The sequence below is a fragment of the Pongo abelii genome, chromosome 8 (assembly GCF_028885655.2).
Source record: "Pongo abelii isolate AG06213 chromosome 8, NHGRI_mPonAbe1-v2.0_pri, whole genome shotgun sequence".
Lineage (NCBI taxonomy): Eukaryota > Metazoa > Chordata > Mammalia > Primates > Hominidae > Pongo > Pongo abelii.
In genome coordinates, this window is record NC_071993.2 from 94,143,849 (window position 1) to 94,156,252 (window position 12,404).

Genomic DNA, 12,404 nt, shown 5'->3' on the forward strand with positions numbered 1-12,404 from the left:
TCTGAAATAATTCCTGGTAAAAATTGGACATAATTCTCTTCCTACATCATTGACATAGATAGGATAATTACTGATAAATCCTTTGATCTTCTTTGTAAATCTCTGGGCTAAAGACCCCTCCAGTATTATACATGTTCTGGTCTAGATTGCTCACTCACCAGTTCTCCGCATTATCTAGAGAAGATCCACTTAGCAGGCCTCCCCTTAAAGAAGGGCACCTTAACTGGACTCACTCCTCCCATGGTAGACTGCACAGTACACAAGCAGAAGAGGAGAGCTCAGTAGTAAAGTCACCACAAAGGATAATTTTTAAATGAATAAAGAAATCAGAAAATCCATTGGCTAGCACATATGGCTATGAGCAAGCTCACCCTACAAAAAAAGAGTGAGAAAACAGTTCGAATGCTGGCCGTTCGGGGCACATATTCTACAAAAAGGAAAAGTTTTGAAATGTATATATATTTAATTTAATTCTTTAAAATATTTGTAGGCAAGCCCAGTGGCTTACACCTATAATTTCAGAACTTTGTGAGGCCAGGGCAGGAGGATCGCTTGAGGCCAGGAGACCAGCCTGGGCAACATGGCAAGACCCCATATCTACAAATGGTTTTAAAAAATTAGCCAGATATAACACGATGAAACCCCGTCTCTACTAAAAATATAAAAAATTAGTTGGGCATGGTGGCGGGCGCCTGTAGTCCCAGTTACTCGGGAGGCTGAGGCAGGAGAATGGTGTGAACCCGGGAGGCGGAGCTTGCAGTGAGCCAAGATCGTGTCACTGCACTCCAGCCTGGGCAACAGAGCGAGACTCCGTCTCAAAAAAAAAAAAAAAAAAATTAGCCAGGTATGGTGGCACACACTTATGGTTCTGTCTACTTAGGAGGTTGGGGCAGGAGAATCGCTTGAGACCAGGAGTTTGAGGCTGCAGTGAGCTATGATCATGCCACTGCACTCCAGCCTGGGTGACAGAACAAGACCCTGTCTCTTAAAAACAAAAATTGCATTATGCACCAGGTACAATGTGCTAAGTACTGGGAAGAGATCTTAAAAAAAATGTATTATACACCAGGTACGATGTGCTAGGTGCTAGGGAGAGATCAGAGGATAAAGCAGACCAAAATATCTGTCCTCGTGGAGCTTGTGGTCTAAATGAGGAAAAAAGGCAATAAACAAATTGAAAAGAGGAATACGAAGTATGTGGGTAGGGATGAGTACAACAGAGGAAAATCAAGCAGGAAAGATGGAACTCTGGAAAGAAGTAGGGCCAGTGTCAAACAGGATGGCCAGGGGAGGTCACACTGAGAAGGTGACACCAAAGCAAAGACCTACAGGAGGTGAAGTGGTGAGCCATTCAGGTCACTAAAGGAGGCATGTTCCCAGGAGAGGGGACGACGATGCAAAGGCAAGAAGGAGCACCAGCCTGTGTGTTGAGAAAAGCAGGGGGACCCAAGCAGCTAAAGTGGAACACATGTAAGAAGAATAACTGTAATGAGGTCTGAGAGACAACTGGGTGGGAAGTGTCTTAATCTGTTTGTGTTACTATAAAGGAATATCTGAGTCTGGGTGATTTGTAAAGAAAAGGAGGTTTGTTTAGGTCACAATTCCATAGGCTGTACAAAAATCATAGCACCAGCATCTTCATCAGGTAAAGGCTGGAGGTTGCTTCCACTCATGGCAAAAGGGGAAGGGGAGCCAGTGTGTGCAGAGATCACAGGGTGAGAGAGGAAGCAGGAGAGAGAGGGAAGCACCGGGCTCTTTTAAACAACCAGCTCTTGGGAAAACTAATAGAGAACTCACTCACTACCCCCACTATGGCAGGGCATTAATCTATTTATGAGGGATCCATCCTAATGATCCAAACACCTCCCACTAAACCCGACTTCCAACACTGGGGATCAGATTTCAACATGAGATTTGAAGGGGACAAACATCTAAACTACAGCAAAGAGTACAGATAGGGAGGAATGGCAAGCTCTGCTGGTCACTCCAATGGAGTCAACATTTCAAGAATGTTACAACCAGCTGGGCTTGGTGGCTCATGCCTATAATCCCAGCACTTTAAAAGGCTGAAGCAGAAGGATCACTTGAGGCCAGGAATTCAAGACCAGCCTGGGCAACATAAAGAGACCCTGTCTCTACCAAAAAAAAAAAAAAAGCCAGGCATGGCAGCGAGCACCTGTTATCCTAGGTACTCAGGAGCCTGAGGCAGGAAGATTACTTGAGCCCAGGGGGTCGAGGCTGCAGTGGGCCACACCTGCCCCAGTGCACTACAGCCTGAGCAACAAAGTGAGATCCTGTCTCTTAAAAAAATAAAGACAGAAAGAAAAGAAAAGAGTATTACAACCAGTTTTCTAGCAGCACATAGGGGAAGAGTCTGTTGTCCGCCCAGATCTCTGGCTAAGGCCCTGGCAGAGGCAAGAATTACAAAGACCCTAACCTGCTGTCTCCTAGCTCCCAGAGACACTAGGGAAAGCTATCTCAAGGGCAAACACATGTTGACTGGTCTCAAGGAGTGAGGGGTTGTTGTTCCCTCCTCAGGAGAGAGTGCAATCAAGGGGAGTTGGACAACCCATATTTGCTCTACTTGCTGCTTCCTTTTTTCACCAACTATGACTCCTTTGAGTTCTGCATAAACAGCTCCCTGATTCCTCTGGCCAAAATTGGTTTCATTTTGACCACAGACTGGTTACAACACACCCTTCTACCGCCACCTCTATTAGAAGATTTACTCTTTGTTTCTCTAATAATCTCTTCTCATACTTAATTGTGAGCCCCTTAAGAGACACATCTTACTATTTATTGTGTTTTCTGTGTGTAAGTATTCTGTGTGATACTTACAACTTACTGCATCTTCTGATGCAAAAAAAAAAAAGTTTAAAAGGAATTAGATGGTCATCTGCTGGATCAGGCTAAGGGTAGGTCCTGGAAGATACTCCTTCCAAACCTTATTATCAGAGGTGACTGCACAGTTGGCTTACAAGAGCCTCTTTTCAAAGTAATTGGGGATGGAGTGCTTAGAACTGGGCTGGCACTGTAATTTTTTTAGGAATCTGCTCCCATTTACAAGATGTTCCATCATAAAAATCAAATCATAAAATCAAATCCAAGTATGTTCATTTGGTATATTCATTTTCCACTTCTTACTAGGGGTGGTGGGGAAGGAGAAGCTGGTACAGGAGAAATGTCTTTTATTTCCCCTCTATAACAATGGTATAATTCCAAATCTTATAGACCATCACACAGTTCTGTTGGTTGATTATTTTCCATGGATTCTACCCTGCCAGGAGACACAATAAATAACTTTTTGAAACTTCATTCTTCAGTCCTGGGAGTTTTTACAAATAAAATGACACACATGTTGAGACAAATTACATGCTTGAAAATCTGTCACTAACATCAATTTCATGTTAAAAAGTACTAAGCAACTGTTACAGTGGCATTTCTTTTGTTGGTAGGGAAAATAATGTGTGAATAGCTATGCTAATTTAGAGGTAATTTTCAAATTTCATGACTAAATAAAAAAGCTAAGAGTAGTTCAATAGGTAATGTTTGGGAGGGAGTTGTTGGTTTTGTTGATTTATTTTATCTTGACAGACTGGTATGATTGAAATGAATTAAATGTTAGACATGCTTAATATTTTATATGCTATATATCATCATAATAGCAAAGTGCACAGATCACATTATTGAGTGCCTTTGGATTTTAAGAATAAAGCTTGCTATTCAGATGAATACCATTTCATTATTGCCTGCAGTACTCTGTCAAATTAAAAAATATAGCTTTCTTTATTCTCATTTTAAAGCATGATAATCATCAAAATGTTGAAGTTTATCACAGTTCTACATTAAAAATAAGTCATTTTTGTAGGTGAGTAATACAATACAGCAACGGCCATCAAAGAGAAAGCCAATACTTTCATGGAGAGCTCAGAGACTTAACAGATCCCAGCAGCAATGCTTCAACCATTCCCAACTCCATGTCCCTTGCTAGATGCTCCTCACCCCAAACTCCTGCAAATTTCAAGAATTTCTGTGTAGGTGTGTGTTAAGGGAGGATTTTTAAAGTATCTCTGTATTCAACAAGATACGTTAGCTTGTAAGCAGCAGAAACCTACTTAAACTAGCTTACATGAGAAAATAACATTGTAAAGACATAGGAGTGTTTCTACACCAAGAACTGGAGGTGTAGTTTGGTTTCATGAAGGATTAAAATCTGTAATTCTAAAGTAGACTCAGGCAGCTGCACATCAATCTGTGTCCTTCTCTCTGGGACTGTGGACTCTATCCTGTCTGACTTGCTTTATTCCTGGGCATCATTCTTGCTCTGGAAAACACACTTTCCCTGCTCATTTTTTTATTTTAATGCTTAGGTTCAATCTGCTCATTTTTCCCTACAGCAGAAGACAGCTTACTGTGTTCCAGCAAACAACAGAGCCTGACCAGCCGAATATGGGGCCCCCTTCTCACTCACAAGGATTCATAACCTGGGGTCCATGTGGGGTTTGTGAATTTGGATAGGATTTTAAAATTACATTTTCATTTCCACTAATCTCTAACTGAAATTCAGTCTTTTCTTCAACTGTGAATGTAGGCAGCAAGCCACAGTGGAACTTGTAGAACCTATAAATTTGTCGTTGCGATTGATGTTATAATGTTACACTAGATCTTCTTTCAGAAATGAGGATTTACCCCAGCTACTATGAAAGCTGTTGGCAGAGTGCCCTCAGCTGTCAGCCCCAGGGAAATGGCCTCAGTTGCAGAGAGCCACCTCAGCTGGGTAATAAACACCTGGCCCTCTTTGATTCAGGGTGCTTCTGAAGGGTCATGTAATCTTCAGACTTCTAAGGTTGGCTAAAGCTTCCTCTCAGACTTCATCACAGCTCAATGTCATCCTTCTCTGACCAGTTCCACCTTGCCTTCCCTCATGTTGATGTCAAGAGCATTCCCTAGCAAACTCCCCAAATGCCAATCTCCAGCTTAGATTCTGCTTTCTGGGGAAACTGAACTGTGACAGTTACTAACACAAAGAATCAATATTTTTATATCACATTATAGTTAGATAGCTTGAAATATATATGCTCATCCCCACCTCAATATTTCAGCCTTCTGGATCTAGTTACTTAATACATTATTAAAAAACTTTTTACTATATCAAAAATTACTTTTTAAACATTTTAGTAACTGTATATCAAGATACTTTTCTGTGATATCCTATGCATTTTATTTTATGCATCTTAAAACATCATCCTGAGAAGGAGTCTATAGGCTTTACCACTGCCAAAGGAGTCCATGGCAAAAAAACAAAAAAACAAAAAAAGCTGGAAGAGTCAAGAACCTCTGGGAACTCTCTCAGGAGATCCTGGTTTTTTGCAGGGCTTTCAGCACCATCCATTTTCCAGCGGCTCCTTAATCGATGTCACTCCTTCCCCACTGCTCCAGTGCTACTCAGCTGAACTCACCAATTGCTCTTAACTGACCTTTTACATCACCTTTCCTTGCTCCCATCCATTCTCCATACAGACACCAGAATGGTTTAAATATATATACATATATATATATATGCAGAGCATGATGACTCATGCCTGTAACCCCAGCACTTTGAGAGGCCAAGGAGGGAGAATCACTTGGGGTCAGGAGTTCGAGGCCAGCCTGGTGAAACCCCCATCTCTACTAAAAATACAAAAATTAACTGGGCATGGTGGCATGCACCTGTAATTCCAGCTACTTGGGAGGCTGAGGCGTGAGAATTGCTTGAACCCCGGAGGCAGAAGCTGCAGTGAGCTGAGATCACACCACTGCACTCCAGCCTGGGTGATGGAGTGAGACTGTCTCAAAACAAAACAAAACACACACATATATATATATATATACACACACACACACACATATATATAAATATGCCTGGAGTTAATTCTAAAATAATAGTTAACATTTCCCAGATTTTTACTATGAGCCAAACTCTCTGCTATTATTGCATTAATATATTTAACAGGACTATGAGGTATGTGCTGTCATTATCACTATTCCATAAGTGTGAAAACTAAAGATTATAGAAGAAAAATCACTTTTCTAAAATCACATACCTAATAGTAAGTGGCAGAATTGAGATGGTAATCTCAGAGCCAAATCTCACTCTTTAACTTTTTGAAAAATAACTTTTTATTTTAAAAAATTTCAAACATACCCCAAAACACAAGGAGATGTATAACAAATTCACACGTACTTGTCACCCAGTCTTAGCAATTTTCAATATTTTGACAGTTTTATTTTATCTGTTATCCATTCCCTTGCCACTCCCACATTTTCTTTCTTTCTTTATATCTGGAATATTTATTAAAGCAAACACCAGACATCATAGAATTTCACCCAATACAATAGTAGAACCAGTAGAGCCCAGTAGAATACTTCAGTAGAATAATGCTTTAAAAATGTTTCTCTAGTCATACCATTCCCTGTTTCAAATACTTTAGCACATTCCTATTCTACTTAGGATAAATCCTCCACAGGACCTGTAGACTTCTGAGTCACATGGTCCAGGCCTCCCTTCCAAACACCATTTGATGACCCTCTGCCTTGCTCAAGAAGACACCAGGCCTACTGACCTTCTTTCAATACTGGTAGCTCCTTATCACTGAGTCAGGACCTTCTTTTCTTAAGCCCAGGAGGCTTTTCCTTCGACTCATTCTCCTGTGTAAATGTCCTCTCCTTAGAGACATCGTCCCATGTTGATTCAGATTCCAAGTTCTCTCCAGTCGAATTCTCCTTCACCGTATTCTTTCATACAGCGTCCTGTTCTTGGCTTTCATTTGATTTCTCACAATTAATAATTTTGCATATATTTGCATGTTTGTCTGTCTCTGCTACTGGGCTGTAAGAGACCTGTCAGTTTTGCTCACTGATCTATAACTAGTCTCAACATAGTACGTGGCATATAGTAAGCACTCATTAAACTGTAAAGTGTGTGTGTGTGTGTGTATGTGTACATACACATTTTAGTGTATGTATATTCTCATGTATTCTATGAGATTATGGGAAAATGTATCCTATATTACACATAAAGAGAGTAAGAGAATAACTTACAGAGTTAAAAGTAAGTGTAAAAGGAGCAGTTATATTAAATTTTGAAAAGAATAACCTATTTTATTAAATATGTAATTCTCCATTGTTCCATGAAAGCAGATGTGACTATTCATTAGCACTGACTAATGAAGGATATGTTATTTCAGATCATTTATCAAAAAAAAACCCTATTTCCATCATATAAAATCTTTCTCTCCCCATTGTCCTCAAGAGCTAGGACTTTATAACCTACTTTTATTTTGGTCCTAAAAATATTTTTTTCTCAAAAATGCTTTAGAAGTAATTGAGATCATCAATAAGATATTTATGCAGCTTTCTTGGAAATGTTATGAGTTAGGTCCTAGCAACCTATCTCTAAGGCTATGAAGCACTGACAGTCTGGCATCTATTTTATCTGAACCAACTCCCTGCTTCAGAAACTGCTGTCTTGAAATATCCTTCTGGGCTGAATATCTATTGCAGTATGTATAAAATGGAATTACAGGCCATTGCTACATTTGCTGCAGTTACTGGCATGATGGATTATAGGTGCTCAATCAAACTGCATTTAGCATTACGATTTAGTAAAGTAGCTGAAAGAGGAATATTTGTTCTCTTTTTGTTTTACAATAATGTTTTTATTAGAAATATATGTACATTGTTGAAAATTGGAAAATGCCGAAAATAGAAGGAAAAGAGTGAAAATTGCTGATGATACCACCACCAAGAAATCATCACCATTAATATTTTGGCTTTTTTGTTTTCAGATTTTTTCCATTATGAAATCGTTGATATTTGATCCTTTTGACCTATAAAAATGTTAATATCATATAGCTTACTCTAACATATCCAAATAATGTCATATGTATTATGCACCAAAAAGCATACTAAACATATTGTTTTATAGCTTACTTTTCTCATTTTTAACATTATAATTTAAGCATTTGTTCATAATATTAAAATTTTTTGAAAACATTATTATGAATGACTATTACATTTCAATATGTGGATGTACCACAATTTGCCTAATGATTTACCTTTTATTGGACACGAGTTGTTTCTAATTTGTCGCTATTACAAATAATGCTCTGATAAACATCTCTATGCATAATTAATTTGTGTATATTTCAGATTATTTATATTTCTAGAAATGAGATTCTTGGTTATAGGTTAAATATATTTTCTTGGTTTTTTTTGTTCATTTGTTTGTTTGAGACGGAGTCTCACTCTGTCACCCAGACTGGAATGCAGTGGCATGATCTTGGTTCACTGAAACCTCTGCCTTTCTAGTTCAAGCAATTCTCATGTCTCAGCCTCCCAAGTAACTGGAATTACTCGCATACGCCACTTTGCCTGGCTAATTTTTGTATTTTTAGTAGAGACACGGTTTCACCATGTTGGCCAGGCTGGTCTCAAACTCCTGACCTCAAGAGATCTGCCTGCCTCGGCCTCCCAAAGTGCTGGGATTACAAGCGTGAGCCACTGCGCCCAGCTGGTTATACATATTTTCAAGTCTATTGGTACCTAGTGCCAGGAACTTGATTTCAAGAAGAAATATATGTTGTATGAATGCAAGGGCTGTGTTTGCTTTTGCTCACCTGTTTCTGCAGTGGCCAGGCTTTTTGTCACATTAAAGATACTCAATAAAACATTTGCTCAATGAATAAATGTATGGCACCCGCCACTGAAAATAAAGAACGTCTCCAAAATCAGACAACATGACATGCGTGTCTCTTTTGGGTTGCCAGTGTCATAATTCTACTCACACCAGTGGTAGTTCTTCTGAGGCACTAACAAGTAGTATTTTTCTGATGGTTATGATCTCACTTTCCAGCTTCTCTCATGTATCAGAGATATTTTATAGCAGTTGAAAATTTGAACTCTCAAATTAGGTAAGTTGTAACTTAAACTTAGAGTCCTCCACTAGGTAGCTGTGTAACCTTGGGAGTCATATAACTTCTCTGGGCCTCAGTTTTCCTCCATGAAGTGGGAAGATTGACAGCATCCACTTCACCGAGAGATTGTGAGGATTAAATGAGCTCATTTTCATAGAAATGCATTATGGTGCTGAGCACATAGTAATTGATCAATAAATGTTTTCTGTTATTTGACATAATTGAGAAACTCTGAAAATACTTTTTCCTCCAAAAGGGAGTATATAAGGAAAGATGATGATTCTATGTAAACATCTCAAAAAAGAGCTGAGAGGTACAAATGAGAAAATACAATTGAGAAAACAGAATTTTAAAAGATTTCATAAACTTTTAAATTCCTCCTTGGTTGTTTTTATTATCCCAGGCCTATTTCTTTCTAATATTTGGCAGAAAAATCACAGACCAAAGGCCTCCTCTGGCAGGGGAGCCTGGAAGAGCAGCTGGGGAGATTGGTGTCCTTCCCCACCGCCAGTCTTCCCAGGGACTGAGAGAGGGAACAGGAAATTGGTGAATGTCTGAAGGTCTACAGTGAGGGAGACAGAAGAGAGAATGCAAAGACGAGGTATAGACTGAGAAAAGACTTTGAGACTTGAAGAGTTTCCAATTTGGACAAGCTGCTGGCACTGTATGCCTGGGTCAGTCACAGTGGGATATGGATGCTGACTACTGAGTGAGGATCGAGTAGGTGTGTGGGCAAGGGCAAGTCATGTCCCACTAAGGACTGGGAGAGGCTGGTAGTGCTAGGAGAGGACCAGTCCTGGGGGAGGGAGAGCTAGTGTTGAAAACAGGGACCAAATCAAGCCTTTGTTTTCCCAGATGTGATATATTCAGTCATTTAATCGACAGCTGTTCTTGAGAGTCTACTATGCACCAGGTGCTGATGCAAGCCCAGGGGTAACAGCAGTCAACCAACAAACAGGCAGACATTTCACCCTTTGTGGAGCTGTATTCTAGTGAGAGGAGATAGACAATATACAATAAATATAAAACATACCCCAGTGATATGTATTAGAACATAATAGGTACCTTTTTAAAAAAAATAGCTGAATAATGAGGGTGGTGAGGGGTGAAGGGGAAGTTTGCAATATTGATTGGGGTTAATAAGGGTAGGCCTTGTTCAAACAGTGGCATGAAAGCCAAGACATGAAGCAGGTAAAAGAGCAAGCTAGAGAGTGTTCTAGGCAAATGTAAAGGCCTCAAGGTAGAAGTCCGTCTGTTTTTGAGGAAGGCCAGAGTGGCAGGAGCAGAGTGAGTGAGGGAGAGGATGGTAGGAAATGAGGGCAGGGAGATTAATAGGCGACTGGTTAGTAGGGACCCCAGGAGGCCACTGTAATGTTGGATATTCCTGGATCAGAGTTTCTCAAATTATGCTCCACAAGTAATGTGTATTCTGCAAGAGAGTTTTCCTTGGCCTGTGCCCAGGCTACTCAAATAGAATGCAGAAACAAAGAATTTGCCTGAATTCTGCTAGCCACTCTCCAAGGTCTTCTTCTCCTGTGATGGGCGGAGAGACTTTCAGGGCAACCCTGTTCTAAGTAGGAGGTAAAGGTGATATCCAGGCAAATCCTTCCTGGGTATTTGCTCTGGGGAACTTGGGACTTTTTGGCAGTATTGTAAGGCGCTGGCTCATGAATTCAGCCCTATGTTCCCATATCTGCAAGGGCATAGCTGGAGTCCTCTCAGTTCTCTGGGTAATGTGACTCTCGCTGCAAACCTCAATGTGGAAAGCTCTTGCTAAGGTGGGAAGGTCTCAGTCCTCAAAAGGAAACGAGGTTGTGGCAGCCTTTTTACTAGAAGGATCAACTTAATAATTAACAAAAATATTTAAAATAATGAAGAGGAGGTGGGTGTAATCAAGAACTATGATTATTCAGGATCTCTGTAGGAGTAAATGTATTACTTCAAAATTCTCCACTTTTGTACTCCCATGTTTACTGCAGCACTATTCACAATAGCCAAGATTTGGAAGCAACCTAAGTGTCCATCAACAGACAAATGGACAAAGAAAAGGTTGTAAATACACAATGGAGTACTATTCAGCCATAAAAAAGAATGAGATCCTATCATTTGCAACAACATGGATGGAACTGGAGATCATTATGTTAAGTGAACTAAACCAGACACAGAAAGACAAACGTCACATATTCTCACTTATTTGTGGGAGCTAAAAATTAAAATAATTGAACTCATAGAGGTAGAGAGTTAGAAGGATGGTTACCAGAGGCTAGGAAGAGTAGGGGAAGAGTTGGGGGTACATAGGTGTGGTTGATGGGTACAAACAACAGTTAGAAAGGATGAATAAGATCTAGTATTTGCTAGCACAAGAGTGACTATGGTCAAAAATAATTTTACTGTACATTTTTAAATAATTAAAAGAGTATACTTGGGTTGTTTGTAACACAAAAAATAAATGCTTGAGGTTATGGATACCCCTTTTACCCTGATGTGATTATTATGCATTACATGCCTGTATCAAAATATTACATGTACCCCATAAATATATACATCTACTATGTACCCACAAAAATTAAAAATTAAAAAATAAATCTCCAGCTTTGGAGTCAAAAGCTAAAGCCATTTTTTTATATTTTAAGATTTGAGGGATGAAAAATACAACATTATACTTTTAACAGCCCTTTACAGCTTTACCATTTTTTAACCTTCGTCTCAGCCTTCTTGTGTTTAAGTGTAAGTGTGCTCTTTATGGAAACCCAAAGCTTCCCTTATTTAAATTTCAAGGATGTTGAAACATCGTAATGTTTCATTACAATTAATGATTACATTAAAATGTAGAGTCTACATCATGTACCTGTTTTCTTTTCTTTTTTTTTTTTTTTTTTTTGAGACAGTGTCTCACTCTGTCGCCCAGGCTGGAGTGCAGTGGCGCCACCTCGGCTCACTGCAAGCTCCACCTCCTGGGTTCATGCCATTCTCCTGCCTCAGCCTCCCGAGTAGCTGCAACTACAGGCACCCACCACCACGCCCGGCTAATTTTTTGTATTTTTAGTAGAGACGAGGTTTCACTGTGTTAGCCAGGATGGTCTCGATCTCCTGACCTCATGATCTGCCCGCCTCGGCCTCCCAAAGTGCTGGGATTACAGGTGTGAGCCACCGCACCCGGCCCTGTTTTCTTTTTTAAAAAATGTTTTATATTTTTAATTACCCTTTTAACTGAACCTGTTTTCAATTCATGTGAATCTACATGAAGTATAACACTAAAGAGTTAAAGAAAATATCAGAAAACTCTCCCAAGAGGTGTCAACTGAGTAATAACAACCTAGTTGGAATTAAGCCACTTTGAAAAGCTACATTTTCTGAGTGCTTATGTATCAATTGCCTCAACAGACATTTATTTGTTGGTGTGACAGGCTGCTGACCTTAGATCATAAGCCCAGCCCTGGGTTTCCCCTT